At 40.7% G+C, this 13,466-nt stretch overlaps 1 long non-coding RNA gene across 2 annotated transcripts in view; it reads left to right on the top strand.

The window, feature by feature from the left end:
- Positions 1 to 10,516, top strand: part of LOC149131327 (uncharacterized) — a 19,038-nt gene extending 8,522 nt beyond the window's left edge. For both annotated transcript variants that reach the window (XR_016238085.1, XR_016238086.1), the window contains exons 2-3: positions 8,247 to 8,343; positions 9,157 to 10,516. This is a non-coding gene — a long non-coding RNA (uncharacterized LOC149131327). The remainder of the gene's footprint in view (positions 1 to 8,246; positions 8,344 to 9,156) is intronic.
- The last annotated feature ends 2,950 nt before the right edge of the window (positions 10,517 to 13,466 follow it).

Below are 13,466 nucleotides of genomic sequence, written 5' to 3'. Positions count from 1 at the left end.
ACAACATATATATATACCATCATCATCATCATCATCGTTTAACGTCCGCTTTCCATGCTAGCATGGGTTGGACGATTTGACTGAGGACTGGTGAAACCGGATGGCAACACCAGGCTCCAATCTGTTTTGGCAAAGTTTCTACAGCTGGATGCCCTTCCTAACGCCAACCACTCAGAGAGTGTAGTGGGTGCTTTTACGTGTCACCCACACGAAGGCCAGTCAGGCGGTACTGGCAACGGCCACGCTCAAAATGGTGTATTTTATGTGCCACCCGCACAAGAGCCAGTCCAGGGGCACTGACAACGATCTCGCTCGAAAATCCTTACACATGTCACGGGCACAAGTGCCAGAAAGGTGACGCTGGGCACAGGTGCTATCCTGATTTCGCTTTCGCTTGCCCCAATAAGTCTTCGCAAGCTGAGTTTCATGTCCAATGAAGGAGACGACGTTGGCACGGGTGCCAGTCGTCGAATTTAGTTCGATTTCATTTGCCTCAACAAGTCTTCGCAAGCGGAGTTTAGTGTCCAATGTAGAAAAGGTGCGCATAAGTGGGCTGGCTACACCCCTGGCAGAGGCCTTGGATTTAGGTCTCACTTGGCTTGCCGGTTCTTCTCACGCACAGCACATTTCCAAAGGTCTCGGTCAGTAGTCATCGCCTTGGTGAGGCCCAATGTTTGAAGGTCTTGCCTCACCACCTCAGCCCAGGTCTTCCTGGGCCTACCTCTTCCACGGGTTCCCACAACTGTTAGGGTGTGGCACTTTTTCATGCAGCTATCCTCATCCATTCTCACCACATGTCCAAACCAGCGCAATCGTCTCTCTTGCACACCACAACTGATGCTTCTTATGTTCAGCTTTTCTCTCAAGATACTTACACTCTGTCGGGTATGCACACTGACATTACACATCCAACGGAGCATACTGGCTTCATTCCTTGCGAGCTTACGCATGTCCTCAGCAGTCACAGCCCAAATATATATATATACCACCATTTAACGTCCATCATCATCATCATCATCATCATCATCGTTTAACGTCCGCTTTCCATGCTAGCATGGGTTGGACGATTTGACTGAGGACTGGTGAAACCGGATGGCAACACCAGGCTCCAGTCTGATTTGGCAGAGTTTCTACAGCTGGATGCCCTTCCTAACGCCAACCACTCAGAGAGTGTAGTGGGTGCTTTTACGTGTCACCCGCACGAAAACGGCCACGCTCGAAATGGTGTCTTTTATGTGCCACCCGCACAAGCCAGTCCAGGGGCACTGGCAACGATCTCGCTCGAAAATCCTACAGGAGCCAGTCAGGCGGTACTGGCAACGGCCACGCTCAAAATGGTGCATCTCATGTGCCACCCGCACAAGAACCAGTCCAGGGGCACTGGCAACGATCTTACTTGGCTTGCCGGGTCTTCTCACGCACAGCCCATTTCCAAAGGTCTCGGTCCGTAGTCATCGCCTCGGTGAGGCCCAATGTACGAAGGTCTTGCCTCACCACCTCAGCCCAGGTCTTCCTGGGCCTACCTCTTCCACGGGTTCCCTCAACTGTTAGGGTGTGGCACTTTTTCACGCAGCTATCCTCCTCCATTCTCACCACATGTCCATACCAGCGCAATCGTCTCTCTTGCACGCCACAACTGATGCTTCTAATGTTCAGCTTTTCTCTCAAGATACTTACACTCTGACGGGTATTCACATTGACATTACACATCCAACGGAGCATACTGGCTTCATTCCTTGCGAGCTTACGTATGTCCTCAGCAGTTACAGCCCATGTTTCACTGCCATGTAGCATGGTTGTTCGTACGCATGCGTCATACAGTCTGCCTTTTACTCTGAGTGAGAGTCCCTTTGTCGCCAGCAGGGGTAAGAGCTCTCTAAACTTTGCCCAGGCTATTCTTATTCTAGCAGCTACACTTTCAGCGCACCCACCCCCACTACTAACTTGGTCGCCCAGATAGCGGAAGCTATCGACTACCTCTAGTTTTTCACCCTGGAATGAGATAGAAGTTGTTTCCTGTTTGTTTGCAGTCTTTATTGCACCTGAACATCTGCCACAAACAAAAACTAACTTGCTAGTTAACCTGCCTTTGATGTTGCTGCACCTCTTATGTGTCCATAGCTTGCACCGGGTACATCTTATAGAGTTACTACCTACTCCTTTTCTACATACTGAGCAGGGCCATCTACCTGAAGGGGTTTGTGTTTTATCTACCTTCCTACTTATTAGGATTTTGGTTTTAGCTAGGTTGACTCTAAGGCCCTTCAATTCTAGACCTTGCTTCCACACCTGAAACTTCTCCTCTAGTTCTGATAGTGACTCCGCAATTAGGGCAAGGTCATCAGCATAGAGGAGCTCCCAGGGGCAACCTGTCTTGAACTCCTCTGTGATTGCCTGGAGGACTATGGTAAATAATAGGGGGCTGAGGACGGAACCTTGGTGGACCCCTACCTCTACCCGGAATTCATTGCTGTACTCATTTCCAACCCTCACCTTACTGGCCGCATCTCTGTACATGGCTCGCACAGCTCTCACTAGCCATTCTTCTATCCCAAGTTTCCTCATTGACCACCAGATAAGGGATCGGGGGACCCTGTCAAAGGCTTTCTCCATGTCAACGAAAGCCAGGTACAGAGGTTTATCCTTGGCTAGGTATTTCTCTTGCAACTGTCTCACTAGAAATAAGGCATCAGTAGTGCTTTTACCTGGCACGAACCCAAACTGCATCTCATCTAAATTGATTCGCTCCCTAATTAGTTGGGCTATGACCCTCTCTGTAACTTTCATAACCTGATCTAACAGCTTGATGCCTCTGTAATTATTTGTATCTAAAGCGTCCCCTTTACCTTTGTAGCAGTTGACTATGATGCTGCTACACCAGTCATAGGGTATGACTCCTTCGTGTATCACCTGGTTCGTAATACGGGTGACTAGGCTATAGCCAACACTGCCAGATATTTTGAGCATCTCTGCAGTGATTCCTGATGGGCCGGGGGCTTTCCCGGTCTTCATACTCTTAATTGCTTTATCTACCCTGGTACTATCAACTCGGATAGCTGGTCCCTCTATTGGGTCGACATAAGGCAGGCTCTCTTTCTCCCATTCATTCTCTTTATTAAGCAATCTATCGTAGTGGCATCTCCAGACCTCTTTCTTTGCATCCTCATTTAATGCAAGCGTACCATCATCCATGCGAACACATTTCTCTCCTACAACATCACTATTCTCTCTCCTACACTGTCTTGCAACCCGAAATACCTCGAGTCTTTGGTCCTCACGGCGCAGAACATTGGCAAATCTTTCCTTATCTGCTTCCCCTCTGGCTAAATAAACCTGTCGCCTAGCCTCCCTTCTGGCACATTGGTACAATTCCCTGCTACCACCGTTCTTCCAGTCCTTCCAAGCTTGTTTCTTTTGTCTAATAGCCCTGTCTACCTCCTTGTTCCACCACCACGTTACTCTGGGTTGGGAGGGGACCTTACACCACCCACAAATCTGGTCGGTGGCTTTCAACAGGTTGTCCCGCAGAAATCTCCAATTGTCTTCCACGTTGTATGATGCTATATCCCCTTCTATTTCGTTAAATGCTTCAAGTAACTTGTCTCTAAGTCTCTGTCCGTTTGCAGGGTCTTTAAGCTTCCACACCCTTCTTCTCCAAGCCTGTCTAATTCTGGGCACCCATTTTGCCTTGATCCCAAAGTCGCTAACTACTAATCTATGTTGTGGGGTACATTCTTCGCCAGGGTAGGTTTTGGCATTTATAAGCCGCCCTCTTTCCCTATTTCTGGCGAGGATGTAGTCGATTTGGCTAGAGTGTCTGCCGGAGCGGTAGGTGACTAGGTGACTGGCAGGTTTCCTGAAGTTGGTATTGCAGACCATAAGATTGGTTGCATCACAGAACTCCAGCAGTCTGGTTCCCTCCTCGTTGCGGGAACCGAAGCCATAGCCTCCATGTATGCCATGGAAGCCCCCAGCACGACGTCCGACATGACCGTTGAAGTCTCCAGCCACAAAGAGAAGGTCCCTGTCACTCGTCGACGAGGTAGTTTGCAAGAGGGTGTCATAGAATTGGTCTTTCAGACCATCTGGTAGCCCAGGTTGAGGTGCATAGGCTGAGATGACAGTAGCTAATCTATGATGAAGCACTAGTCTGATCTTAAGTACTCTGTCACTTACTCTAACGACCTCGATTACCTTATCCACCCATTTCTCCGCTAGAAGTATTCCTACGCCCCCGACCCCGTCAGTGTTCCCTGCCCAGAAAATCTTGTACCTGTGTTCTTTGCCTGTGAGGAACCTTGCAGAACCTCCTCTCCATCTTACTTCCTGGATGCAGCACATATCTACGCATCTCCGTTCAAGCATCTCAACAATTTCACCAGATCTACCTTTCAGCGTGCCGACGTTGAGAGTGCCAATCCTAACAGTATGGGTGTTGGGGGTGTGGGCCTGTAGCCTGGGAAGGGGAAAAGCAGTGTCGTGTACCTGAAAAGAAAACTTGCAATTGGAAGAATTCATATATATATATATATATATATATATATATATATATATATATACATACATACACATACATACATACATACACACACACACATACATACATACATACATGCATATATATATAAGTCCAAGAAAGAGGTTGTGAATCCAACTCACTAAGGGATAATATCTATCCAATATACTGCCAGAAGAATACCCAATTATTATTACACTAGTGTTTTTTCTTTGTATTACCAAGTGCAATAAATGGGTGTGGGTAAAAAGATATTTTACTATTGCTATATATATATATATATATATATATATATATATATATATGCATACATACATACATACATACACACATATACACACATCTTAATTTCAAAAGCAGGCTGTTCTCTTCATTGGTTCAACTGGAACACTCGTAACTGATGGAGTGCTGGTTTTATATATATATATATATATATATATATATATATATATAACCAGCACTCCGTTGGTTATGATGATGAGTGTTCCAGTTGATCTGATGAATGGAACGGCCTGGTTGTGAAATTAATGTGCATCTGACTGACCACTCCACAGAAATGCGTATCCTTAATGTAGTTCTTATGGAGATTTGGCGTGACACACAATGTGACAAGGCTGGCCCTTTCAAATACAGGTACTACTTATTTATGTCTACTGAGTGGACTGGAGCAACATGAAATAAAATATCTTGCTCAAGGACACAATGTGTCACCGGGAATTGAACCCATGACCTTGCAATCATGAGTCGAATACCCTAACTGTTAAGCCTCCACACACACACACACACACACGTGCGCGCACATATATACACAAATATATATATATGATGATGATGATGATATATATATATATATATATATATTTCATTATCATCACCATTTAGTGTCTGTTTTCCATGCTGGCATAGATTAGATGGTTTGACTGGAACTGGTAAGCTGGAGAGATGCACCAGTTTCCAGTCTGATTAGGCATTTTTTTTATGGCTGGATGCCCTTCCTAATGCCAGCCACTCCAAGAGTGCCTTTTCCGTGTCTCTATCACTGGTACCTTTTATGTGTCACCAGCATGGGCTCCTTTCTATATCACCGGCATTGGTGCCTTTTATGTGCCACCAGCACAGAAAAACATACACGCACAATAAATACTCTTTACTCTTTTACTTGTTTCAGTCATTTGACTGTGGCCATGCTGGAGCACTGCCTTTATAGTCGAGCAAATCGACCCTAGGACTTATTCTTTGTAAGTCTAGTACTTATTCTATCAGTCTCTTTTTGCCGAACCGCTACTGGGGGGACAAACAGATACACAAACATACACGCACACACACACACACACACATATATATATATACATATACGACGGATTTCTTCCAGTTTCCGTCTACCAAATCCACTCACAAGGCTTTGGTCGGCCCGAGGCTATAGTACAAGACACTTACCCAAGGTGCCACGCAATGGGACTGAACCTGGGACCATGTGGTTGGTAAGCAAGCTACTTACAACACAGCCGCTCCTGCATCTAATATCTATATATATATATATATATATATATATATATGTTTATATAAACATACATACATACATATATATCATCAATAATTCATATAGTCAAAAACAAAAGCAAACTCTAAAACATTAGAGCAGTAATATACTTAGAAGGTTGTTTCTTATGTCTGGTCAGAGAGTGACCATTGATTTCACACTTATAAAGCACTTAGCTGTATTGGCAGTCGTCACTGCAGTGATTCATGAGAAGGACTGATGGGTCACTGTATTCAAGTCTTTCTTGAGGTACATGAATACAGTGTACCAGGGGTGGACTAAGCCGTTGGTCAATCGGGCACTGTCTGAGGAACGGCGCTCTGAGGGGCCTGCACTCTACATGTTCACTCTACTAAAACACACATTCAAAGGGGCCCGGTGAACAGTTATACCTGAGGGCCCTTAACACTCTCAGTCTGCTCCTGCAGTGTACCCATATAGATGTCTCTTTATAGTGATCCCATTTCTCATCGTGTCTAGTGAAAGGCCTATGGTGATGGAAGAGAGGCGATGTTTGCAGATGTAACCAGTTAGAAGTGCCCTGTAAATTGCACCTTTTGTCTGTCACCTACGCTCCAAACCGCACAAATTTGCAATAGGACTGAATAGTCATCTGAGAGGTTATGGGGGGAAAGTCAGAAATGACATTGACAATGAAGAAGCACAAGGAGACAGCAATCATCTGCCAAGATGGAGCAATCACCACATATGTTGTTTATCATTTACTTGTTTGAGTCAATGAACTGTTGCCATTCAGGGACACCATCTTTCAATCAAACAAATTGCCCCCAGTTTGGTACTTATTCTATCAATCACTTTTGCCAAATCCTTGAATTACAGGGATGTAAACAAACCAACACTGGTGTGTATGTGTGACAAAGACACAAACACATGTATATACAGGGTGTCCACAAAGTCTGGGTACATGGGGATTAACACATACTTTAAAAAATTATTATTTCTTGTATTTAATTGTTTGTTGTAACTTTATTTACTCCCTGTACCCAAACTTTGTGAACACCCTTTATATTGGGCTGTCCAAAAAGTTCGTGCTAATTTATAGTAGCTTACCTTTCAACTTATTTGCCATGAAACCACCTCAATTCTGGGAAGAGGGTATTTTCAAGTTAAAGGAAAGTTGAAGACGCATTGTGCAACAAAATGGTTCATTATTGGTTGATTAAAAATGTAATGGCAAGTATTTATTGACTTTTTTCTTTCCTTTAAAAATCGGCACAAACTTTCCGGACAACCCAATACATTTGTGTGTGTGTGTGTGTGTGTGTGTGTGTGTGTGTGTGTGTGTGTGTGTGTGTGTGTGTGTGTGTGTGTGTGATATAAATAAAGTTAGATAAGGCTGGTTTATGGAATTACCCTGGGTTGCACATCCATAAAGCATTTAGTTTCATTATATATATATATTTATATATATACACACACACACAAATCAATCTATCTATCTGTCTGTCTATGTGTGTATGTCTGTTTTTTATATTTCAAGCTTTAATTAACAGTTAAAACAAATTACACATGCAAAGTGTTTATTCATCAAAATATATTCCATCATATTCTATTTTCTGTTGCCATTGTTGTATCAGAAGCTCAATTTCATGCTTATACCGTTTGGTTGGTTCAGAAGCACAAAACTCTTTGCACCAGTTTTCAACCTCATCCACATTGTAGAATCTCTGGTCCATACAGAAAATGGTTTGGAAAAGGTGGTAATTTGATGGTGCAGGGTCTGGACTATAGGTAGGGTGAGGCAGTACTTCCAATCCCTCTAAAGTTTGCACTTCGTCACACATAAGGCATTGTCATGCTGTGGGAGTGAGCTTTCAAAGTGTATATTCACTGCAGTTATTAGGCATAAAGGTTAGCATTCATAGCACGACCCCTTAAAATTCCACCGAATGCACAACATAATCTTCTGTGTGAACTGACCTTGTTTAACAGGTTCTGAATCCTGTCTGAAATGAAGTCACTGATTTTTCTTATAAGGATTTATGAAAATAGATTTGTTTTTCGTCCTTTGTTACAATTTGATGCTAAAAACAGACACCTCAAAGACTCTCGTGTCTTTGATCCTGGTCGTTGGTTTCATTGATTAGTTCATAAGAAACTTCTCAACAATGTTGAGAATTTCCTCATGATAACAAATAAATAACTTTACTTTTTTTCTTTTATTTCCAGCTGTTTTTCCCATATGTCCAGACGGTCAAGTACCAAGACATTGTCCCAACCCTTGCCAAAGTGCTACTTGCTATGGTTTCCGAGGTGCCCACTGTCTGTAAGTAACATTCTAATATTTCTATTGTTAGGATGTTGGTAGCATCACATATTTCTTTTGTCATACATTTTTATTTCTTTTATGTCAGACATTTTAATTTTTTATGTCAGACATTTTTATTTTTTATGTTATACATTTTAATTCCTTTATATCATATATTTTTCTTTTTTTCTTTGTAGAATAGGGGCCTAATTGTTGATTCATCTTTTAGATCTGAATTAAAACTTTCCATCAAAATTCCATGTTGATTTATGTTCAAAACACCACTTTTATAACAATGGCAAAATTGTTCAACTAATTTCTTCGTTATATGGAGAATTATGGTAACAAAAGTGTTAAACTGATCTAAATTAAAATCTATCAAAAATTTCATGTTAATTTATGACCAGTTTAATTATTACAAAATTATTTGACTTAATTCTTCATTATTTTCAAAATTAATTAAGACATAGGCAGTGTATTTGATCAGAAAGTATTTTAACGAAACTGTAAAATGTTGATGTGTCCTGTAACTCATCTGAGACCATCTCTTGTGCAATAATACAAACTTTCTGTTCTAAAATTTCTTCCATAAAAATTTCATGGTCGTTTATACTCCAAACATCAGTTAAATAACGACTAAGTTATTGAACTAAATTTTTCATTATATTGAAATTAATTGAAACAAAGACAGTCATTTTTAAAAGAAATATGGTAACATAAAAGATTAAAGTAGAGAAAAAGAAAACAAGAAAAACAAGAAAAAGAACTCAAATAAATGAATATATTCCATTTCTGATAATAGAAACTTTCTGTTGTTGTTTCATTTTACAGACCTAACTACTGTGGATGTTACCCTATGTTCTTTGACAACAACGGCCGACAACTTGATTGCCAAAATCGCTGGTACAATCGTCGATTCAACTACCACAACAAATATGATTGATGTGAAATGGTAACTTCTTTGTCTGGTGATGGCCAACAAGTGACCACCCCCCATCAAAGACGTGCATATCTATCTTTATCAAATATTATACAAGAATTGTCAATGTTTGTGTCATTTCTTTTATTGTTGTTGTTAGTGTTGTTGCTGTTCTTGTTCTTGTGGTGATTATTATGTTTAATAAAAGATCAGGTTATTGATTTCTTGATTCCTTACGGTTCCTACCCTATTACAGGAGACATGTTATACTTGTCTGTCTTTTTGTTCTGAGTTCAAATTCCACCAAAGTCGACTTTACCTTTCATCCTATTGGGGGTCGATAAAATAAGTACCAGTTGAGCATTGGGGGTCAATGTAATTGACTTTCGCCCTTCCCCGAAATTTCTGGCCATGTGCCAAAATTATTATTTTTATTATTATTATTGTTGTTGTTGTTGTTGTTGTTGTTGTTGTTGTTGTTGTTGTTGTTGCTGTTGTTGTTATTATTATTATTATTATTGTTATTAAGGTGGTGAACTGACAGAATCATTAGCACACTGGATAAAATGCTTAGTGGCATTTCATGTGTCTTTTACATTCTGAGTTCAAATCCTGGTGAGGTCGACTTTGCCTTTCATCCATTCAGAGTCGATAAAATAAGTACCAAATGAACACTGGGGTTAATGTAATCAACTTTCCCCCACCCTTTAAATTGCTGGGATTTGTGCCGAAATTTGAAACCGTTATTATTAAAGGCAGTGAACTGGTAGAATTGTTAGCATGCAGGGCAAAATGCTTAGCACCATTTTGTCTGTCTTTATGTTCTAAGTTAAAATTCTGCTAAGGTAGACTTTACCTTTCATCCTTTCAACGTCAATAAAAAGTTGAACGCTGGAGGTCGATGTAATTCCATGAAATTGCTGGCCTTGTGCCAACATTTGAAATAATAATAATAATAATTAATTCTTTTTCATTGGCCACAAGGGCTAATATAAATCAAAACATATAAGGACAAAGACCGGACGAAAATACAAAGGGTTTTTTTTTCTTTTTGGACAAAACACTGTACTTTTTGTCTTGTCTTTGTCCTTATATGCTTTGATTTATATTAGCCCTTGTGGCCAATAAAACAGAATTTTTTATTATTATTATTATTATTATTATTATTATTATTATTATCATCATCACAACCCCAAAATGTGTTTCTGTATTTTAATGTCTGTTTTATGTGTTCCTAACAAAAATAAAGAAAATTTTGTTATTGCTATTGTTGTTGTTGTTATTGTTAGTTTATATTTAAACACTAGTTTAATAATGTCAAAATTATTTGACTAAATTTGTCATTATTTTCAAAATTTATTGAAACAAAAGCAGTGAATTTCAACAGAAATATGGTAACAAAAGCATTAAATATTGTATGTGCAACAAAATTTGGTGAATAAGTGTAATTTCCAATTTGCTTTTATCTAGAAATCAAATGAAATGACTAACTATTTCCTTCAAACTTTGCTTTTGTAACCTGGACTTCAATCTTTTGAAACAGGAGATCAGCATAATTAAATGATTTCGTCACACTCTACCAGCCTTCATTCTCTGACTTTCCACCTCCTTCATCACATTCTAAGGGAGTTAACTCTCTTCCCCCATCTCTCCCCGACCCCTTCCATCATCAGATTTGGCCGGTATTAGTCCTGCTCGTCCTTTTATTCACCCCACAACTCCCGTAACAGCCAGCCTACTGCCATTGCTTCCTTTCAAACTTAGGAATTACTTGTCAATTCCTAAGCTATTGTATTTTCTGAGAGTTAATCCCTCTTACAGATTCCTGTCATCTCTCCAATACTTTGATGACCTAATCTGCAGGAAACTCGAATGCTCGGTCAATGTCAAACACTCTCCAAACTCACGTGACCAAGCTGCTTTACCCAAATGGTTCGGGGTCTACGCAAGTGTTCGTTTTATCTCTTCCCTGTTTTCTTTCCTCCATCCATGCTTGCTCCCCTTTGATAGGCAATGTCCTCTCCTCTCCAACACAGACTAATTCCAGCAAGGAGATGGATGAAGCTCTATCACAGAGGAGAGATCTGAGTTCCAGTTACAGTGGAGGATAGGTGGAAACAGAGACGATGGGACAATCTGCTTTCAGGTGCCACTTTCAACTTACTCCTTGATCAGTCTAATCAATTTTCAAGGTGTCACCTACTTTCAGCAAGTGCAAAATTCTCAGGGGACTGGATTGATGCCTGCCTGTGGCCAACATTGGAGGTCTACTCAGTCTAGATGAACTCTACATCTTCATCACACTCATAGTGCCGCATTTGGGACATCACAGTCTGCAACTCCTTTGCTCCCTCCCACATCCTGGATGTTGCAGTTAACGGGTGGGTCACTGCTTCCATAGCTGAACAGAAAAAACCCCTGAAGTATTGGGAACAGACAGTGAACTATCTCTTTGAACCTGTGGCATTTGAGACGTTCGGAGGGACTGGGCCACTAACGACGAAGTTCTTGTCAACATTGGAAGCTTGCCTCACCAAGGTGTCAGGTGATGCCTGTGAGGGCGCTTGGCTTTCCCAATGCCTTAACCTTGTAATTACCAGTTGTAATGCTGCGAGCATGCTGGCTTGCTTCAGTAGGTTCTGTTATACCTTGTGGTGTGCAGCTAGTTGCTGTGATAAACGAAACCCCCCACAAATTGTTTCAATATAGTTTTAACAGAAAGATTTGGAAGAATTAGATGAAAGTTCTCTGATAATTTTCTTTCATGTAAATAAATGTTTATGTTAATTTAAAAATTTGCCAGCAAAATCTTATAAGATGACAATGTTCTAAAAGTTGTACATGTTTTTATGCATTATATATGAAAATAAAAAAAGGCTTATTTTCAAACAGATTTAGCACTGAGTTGTTGAAGTGGAAATACGGAAATATTGAAATAACAAATGCCACAGAATCACTTGTCAGTTGCTTAACCGTAACCACTTAAGTACGTCCCTTAGTGGCTCACAACATGTACATCCCTGATCATGAGCAGGAGTAGTAGGGGAGCATCATAACCATGTGTTGAGAGGGAGTCTTTAGGTTTTGAATAAATATCATAACAAAAGCAAGTTCTGAAGGAAAGAGCCACTTTTCATGCTTTCTAGATGTAAGCTAATAGGAAATAATAGTTGCTACCCAAGGACAAAAATTGTGTTACACAGTGTTATCTGCCTGTGTTCTGTAACTTGCCTAAGGTTGCCTGTAGGACGATGATACAAATTCCCAGTTTTAAAGTGATTTAAAGTAAAACCTTTCATCAAAATATCATTCTTTTATTTTTTTATTTGTTTCAGTCATTTTACTGCAGCCATGCTGGAGCACTGCCTTTAGTTGAACAAATCGACCCTAGTGAGCCTAGTACTTATTCTAGGACTAATGTTACTGTAATTTAGCCCCAGGAGACTAAATTATTCTGTGCTGATGAAGGGAAATAACCCAGAAATTGCAATACACAGATTTTGTTTTAAGCTGAGTGGGGGTGCTAGATTCCCTTGTTTGAAAATATAAGGACACAGATCGTGTCGTATAGCCAGCTGGAGACAATGTCTCCTGGGGCTAAATTTCAGCAACATTAGTCCTAAACCAGGACTGCCATGTTATGTTGGCAAACAATCTTTACTACAAAGTACTGTTGCTGAATATCTCGTTGTGAGATTTAAAAATTGTAATTTACATATGCGTGCTCGCACGCACACATGCACACACACACACACACATGCACACACACACACACACACACATGCACACACACACACACAAGCACAAATATATACAATTAACTGGCACTCTGTTGCATATGATAATGAAGGTTCCAGTTGATCCAATCAAAAGAACAGCCTGCTTGTGAAGTTAACATGTATGTGGCCGAGCACTCCACAGATATGTGAACCCTTATTGTAGTTCTCAAGGGGATTCAGCATGATACAAAGTGTAACAAAGCTGGCCGTCTGAATTACAGGTACTGCTCATTTTTGCCAACTGAGTTGACTAGAGCAGTGTGAAATGAGGTGTCATGCTCAAGGACACAATGTATCAGCAGGAATTGAACTCACAACTTTATGACTGTGAGCTGAATACCCTAACCACTATGCCACGTGCATTCATACACACACACACAGACACACAATGGGCTTCTTTCAGTTTCTTTTCTCTTTATTGCCCACAAGGGGGCTAAACATAG

This window comes from Octopus bimaculoides, chromosome 23 (assembly GCF_046866305.1).
Source record: "Octopus bimaculoides isolate indiv1 chromosome 23, ASM4686630v1, whole genome shotgun sequence".
Taxonomy (NCBI): domain Eukaryota; kingdom Metazoa; phylum Mollusca; class Cephalopoda; order Octopoda; family Octopodidae; genus Octopus; species Octopus bimaculoides.
Note: the sequence above shows the minus strand (reverse complement) of the source record. Positions and strands in the feature narration are given on the sequence as shown.